The 6000-nt window shown below is 39.4% G+C and overlaps 1 long non-coding RNA gene across 6 annotated transcripts in view; it reads left to right on the forward strand.

Annotated features, from left to right (window-relative positions):
- Positions 1-2758, forward strand: part of LOC144302670 (uncharacterized) — a 39679-nt gene extending 36921 nt beyond the window's left edge. For 5 of the 6 annotated variants that reach the window (XR_013369655.1, XR_013369658.1, XR_013369657.1 and 2 more), the window contains 2 exons: positions 1089-1261; positions 2494-2758. This is a non-coding gene — a long non-coding RNA (uncharacterized LOC144302670). The remainder of the gene's footprint in view (positions 1-1088; positions 1262-2493) is intronic. The other variant, XR_013369659.1, reaches the window with a different exon arrangement.
- The last annotated feature ends 3242 nt before the right edge of the window (positions 2759-6000 follow it).

Consider the following 6000-nt stretch of genomic DNA (forward strand, 5'->3'; position numbering starts at 1 on the left):
ACCAGTTCCTGCCTTGAAGCCTCTGGTCTCTCTTTCCTCTCCCTGGAACATTTTCCTCCTGGGTCTGCACAAGGCTGTCTTCCTACTACTCATGCCTTACTTACCTAATGACCCCACTTAAATCTTTTAAAGGATGGGAAGAGAAAGAATCCATATTCAAATTTGCTTATGTATGCAGAGTGATACTCTGAAAGTTACGTGAGAGTCTAACAGCAGTGGTTACTTCTGGAAATAAGCAGTAAGAACAATTTGGGAATATGGGAGTGAGCATTGGAGGGGGAGTTTTACCATATATATCTTTTTATGTATTCTGATTTTTGAACCATGTGAATTATCTATTCAAAATATTTTTTTAAAACTGCAAATACATTAACATGAACATCTGCCCCCTTAGCTACCATGACTATACCTGTGCATATGTGTGTGTTTTTCTGAAAATGACTTTTTCCATTTTCACAGGTAATTAATGTGTCTGAGTATAGAAGGCTAAGTTGAAGATAATTTCAGCACAGAATTTTTTTTTCCAAGCACAGAATTTTGAATACACTTTTCTTCCCTATTATCTAGTATCCAGTTTCTGATTAGAAATTGAATATTCTTTTTTTTCTTTTTTTTTTTTTTTTTGTGGGTGACTTGTCTTTTGTTTTTTGTTTCTTGTTTTTTTTTTTTCTCCTCTTTAGGGAAACTTTTAGAACCATTTCTTTACTTTCTATTGTTTTTTTTCCCCAATTTAAAACATCATGGTAAAATACAAATAGCATGACATTTGCCATGTTAGCCACTTTTAAGTTGCAGTTCAGTGGCATCAAGTACATGCATATTGTGTACCCATCACCACCATTCACCTCCAGAACTCTTTCCATTTGCTGAAATTTATACTCTGTAGCCACTAAGTAATGACATACTCTTCCCACCTCTCCTCAATTCCTAGCAACCACCATTCTCTTTCTGTCTTTGTGAATCTGACTGCTCTAAGTACTTCATATGAGTGGAATCATGGTTTTTTATATCTTGCTTTTTTAGAGCACTTTTCCGCATTTCTTCCTTTATTCATTTGCTTATTGTTTGTCACCTGCATTGCATCTTAGTTTCCGTGAGAGCACCGGGAGTGCTTTCCTGATCATCCCTGTATCCTCAGAACTGACGGAAATGCCTGCAACAGAGCAGGAAGTGAAGAGATGAATGTTGAGGTACCAAATGTGGCAGTTCCTCCTGGGGGAGGAATGCTTTACATCACTTTCCCAGAAGAGCTGTGAACCTGGTGGGTATTTAACATGTCACCAACTGCCTGGGATGTGGGGTGGGCCTGTGTTTGGTCTCAACTGCCTGAATTTCTGACTCATCTTCTGTGTAATATCATAATGGAATAACCCATTTAATATAATTAGGATCCATCTATCACTATAGAAAATTTGGAAAAGTTCTTATGATGAGCAATCCTAACGTGGAGTTTCTTAGTCGGCAAATAACTGGTCTTTCTTCTTTTTCTCTCTTGTCTTGAAGCAGAAGATTATTCTACAGTCATCAGATAAACACCAGCTTGTCCTCTGCCTAATAGAACTTTGCCTATAATCCTGTTAGTGTGCCAATCTCCATTCTTTCTGGGACAGATTTAGGCTGGGGGTGGGGGTGTCAGCAACATTTTCTTAAAGGGCTAGATACTAAATATTTTAGGCTTTGGGATCCCTGGGTGGCGCAGCGGTTTGGCGCCTGCCTTTGGCCCAGGGCGCGATCCTGGAGACCTGGGATCAAATCCCACGTCGGGCTCCCAGTGCATGGAGCCTGCTTCTCCCTCTGCCTATGTCTCTGCCTCTCTCTCTCTCTCTCTCTGTGTGACTATCATAAATAAATTAATGAATTAAAAAAAATAAATATTTTAGGCTTTGTGGACCATATGATTTCTATACTAATTATTCAACTCTGCTGTGGTAGCACAAAGGTAGCCAAGAAAATAGACAATATGTAAGTGGATGAGTATGGCTGTGTTCCAGTAACACGTTTTTAAATGGATACTGAAATTTTAATTTCACATCATTTTCGCATGTCACAAAATATAATTCTTCTTTAGATTTTTCTACCCATTTAATCAAAACCATTCTCAGCTCAGAGGCCATATAAAAAACTGGTGGTGAGCTCAATTTGGTAGGAGTTTACCTACCTCTGGGCTAGACCATTATCACCTTGAAGGAAGAATTATAGGTGAAATGTAAAACATAAACCCGGGTAGTGAAGGGCACCCAGAAGACAATATATAAATACTCATATTTCATGGAGTATGAATGTTCCTGAAACCACCAGGAAAAAAAGAACTCTAGGGCTAAATTTAGACACCAACTGAAAAGCCTACCTTGAGCCAAGTTGAATAAAGTATTACCTTCTTACTAGAAAGGAAAAATATGTCAGATTGGTTGTACCAAGAGTTTGTGCACATATATAAATTCTTCTGCTGGGCCTCATTATTGTCCTTTACATCCTTTATTTTTAATCACTCAGCTTAAGGATTAAATCGGCAGCATTGCACGAGTTTGCACATACAGGCCACAGAGTTTAAAGACGAGAAGACTGAGGCACAGAGTTATTAAAAATCTTGCCTAACTGTTGGGGATTTACCCCAAAGATACAGATGCAGTGAAACGCTGGGACACCTGCACCCCGATGTTTCTAGCAGCAATGTCCACAATAGCCAAACTGTGGAAGGAGCCTCGGTATCCATCGACAGATGAATGGATAAAGAAGATGTGGTTTATGTATACAATGGAATATTCCTCAGCCATTAGAAATGACAAATACCCAGTATTTGCTTCAACGTGGAGGGACCTGGAGGGTATTGTGCTGAATGAAATAAGTCAATCGGAAAAGGACAAACATTATATGTTCTCATTCATTTGGGGAATATAAATAATAGTGAAAGGGAATATAAGGGAAGGGAGAAGAAATGTGTGGGAAATATCAGAAAGGGAGACAGAACGTAAAGACTGCTAACTCTGGGAAACGAACTAGGGGTGGTGGAAGGGGAGGAGGGCGGAGGGTGGGAGTGAATGGGTGACGGGCACTGGGGGTTATTCTGTATGTTGGTAAATTGAACACCAATAAAAAACAAATAAAAATAAATAAATACCACTGAATTGTACACTTAAAGTGAGAGACTTGTGTGGTATGTGAATTATATCTCAATAAAGCTGTTTTTCAAGAAAAAAAAGAAATCTTGCCTAAAGTCACACAGCCACCACAAGCAGAGTCTGCCACAGACCCAGGCAGTCTGACCCTAGAACTTACTCTTTTCACTCCTCTGCTATTTTTAAATCATCATACCTTTTAATTTCCATGCTAATAATATTCTTTCTAAGGGAAATTGTTCCCTCTATAAAGCAGAGTGGGAGTTAAAAATATTTCACCCATTTCAATAAATAAACTGTGATATATAAATATTCAAGTCTTACATACGGGCTATAATAGTCTCATCAGCCTGGCAAAGCAAGTCCTACCCAAGACCTACTCAAGGAAACCATGTGAGTTCTACGTACGAAATCAAAATAGCCTTTTTGGAAGGAAGCATAGGGTTTTTGTTTTTTGTGGGGTTTTTTTTTTTTTTTTTTTTTTTGGTAAAAACATAGGATAAAAGTTCATTTGTCTGTAGAAATGCTCACTTTGCTGGGTTTCAATATATATATACAAAGCATACTTAAATAAAGATTTTATTTATTCCTGAGAGACACAGAGAGAGGCGAGACATAGGCAGAGAGAGCAGCAGGCTCCCTGTGGTGAGCCTCATGCAGGACTCGATCCCAGGACCCTAGGATCACAACCTGAGCCAAAGGCAGATGCTCAACCACTGAGCCGCCCAGGCATCTCTACATAAATATAATTTCAAATCAATGCTAATAAAATACCTGCAGAGAGAAGTCATTCCATCAATATAAAAAGCTAAGCAAAATCCATTTAAAATATTAATTGTAGTATATATTTCAGTCTCTTTTGAAGGAAGGATTTTGGTCGGTCTGTTCCGGAATGCTAAATATAGGGTCTGGCAGGTAAGATCATATGGTGGTTTAGGTGATTTTTCTCATCAAACTTACCTAGGAAGCCAAATGATAAAGATAGGAGACACTGTAATGATAATAGTTCGTTCTTTCCCAGTAGTTAATATATTTTTAATCTCATAATTTGTCATTGCCAGTGATAAGTTAAAAAAAAAAGTGGTGTAGGTTGACCTTGAGTAATAAGGGGGATAAAATTAGAAAGTGCCACTTTTTGATGAGGCAGCTATTCAGTGTTCTTTAGTTAAAATTGCTTCTTATACCTTCAATCCATCCCTTCTGTCCCAAATAAGAAATAAAAATATCATGTAATTTTTTAAAAAAGATTTTATTTGTTTATTCATGAGAGACACACAGAAAGAGGCAGAGGGAGAAGCAGGCTCCCTGTGGGGAGCCCAATGTGGGACTCGATCCCAGGACCCCAGCATCACAACCTCAACCAAAGGCAGACGCTCAAACACTGAACCACCCAGGTGCCCCAAATATCATGTAATTTTTTAAAAAGATTTATTTATTTATTTGGTGGGGGGAGAGTGTAAGTAGGAGGGAGGGGCAGAGGAAGAAGAAAGAGAATCTTAAGCAGGTTCCACATCCAGCGAGGAGCCCCACACAGGGCTTGATCTCATCACCCTGATATTATGACCCGAACCAAAATCAAGAGTCAGATTCCTAACACAGTGAGCCCCCCCGGTGTCCCTGCATCATGTAATTTAGGGAGTATTTTCACATAATGAAGTAAGTTTATCTGCTGATAAACACTGATAGGTGTTCTTGCTCCTTTTTACAGATGAGCAAATTGAGAAAGGTCAGATCAGATTGCTAGGATAATTTTCTTCATATGTTCTCATTTTTTTGAGGTGAATCACTTTATTACCCAAAGCCTCATAAAAAGACATTGTGGAGAAATGAGACTATGATGAATATTCCATAATTCTTCCTGGTAAGTGGATAAAGATACATAACTGTGGGTGGGATAGGAGAAATATTGCTGTTTGTCATTTGACTTACTTTTCTTAAGAATATGGGACACCATCTACTGAGTGCTCACTCTATGGCCGGCTGTATAAAAAGCATTTGATGGACATTAACACTTTAGTCATCAGGATACTTGAGTGGTAGGTTCATAGAGACGCAGAAACTGTGTAGGTTTGGAGATACTGATTTACCCAAGATTATACATCCTGTAAATGGTTAAACAGGGTTCAACCCGGGGTCAGCTGATTCTAAATCCCAAGCTGTTCTATGCTCTTTACTAATTCTTTAGAATTATACTATATAATATTATATTCTATATTTTCCTTAGCTGCATCATTTTATGGCCCTTGTAGGGAACTAAGTTTCCTACATCTTATATAAAAATTAAATAACTTAAAAAGATCTAAGGTTGGTTGTAGGCTATTGTTTTTTTTTTTTTTTTTCTCAACTTTGTTTTGTTTTCAATAACATTATATACTGTGGAGTTTGGAGAGACGAGGCTCTGAAAAGCCACAGAAGCTTCTAGTCACTGGTGTTCACTTTGGCGATGACAACTGGCAGAGACGCGCGAGAGAGATTAGGGAGCTACAGGAGAGAACATCGAAAAAGTGGGTGAGTTCTCATCAATTAAATTTTAGTGAAATTCTCCTTTTATGAGTCGGCCTTAAGGTAGGGCCAGCTTGCTCCCCTTAGGTGTCATGGGGCCATGTGCTCTCCTAAGACTGTTGACCACAGCTCCTGACCTTAAGCCTGACCACTACGCACGGGTTCCAGCAGCAGGGACAGATTTGGCCAACTTGACCCACTTGGAACGGGGCGGAGGCAAGCCTCAAGCCTCAGGTTTTTTCATTCATTCAAGATTGTATTTATTTACTCATGAGCGACACAGAGAGAGGCAGAGACCCAGGCAGAGGGAGCAGCAGGCTCCACGCAGGGAGCCCGACGCGGGACTCGAACCCGGGTCTCCAGGGTCACGCCCTGGGCTGAA

Source organism: Canis aureus, chromosome 31 (genome assembly GCF_053574225.1).
Source record: "Canis aureus isolate CA01 chromosome 31, VMU_Caureus_v.1.0, whole genome shotgun sequence".
Lineage (NCBI taxonomy): Eukaryota > Metazoa > Chordata > Mammalia > Carnivora > Canidae > Canis > Canis aureus.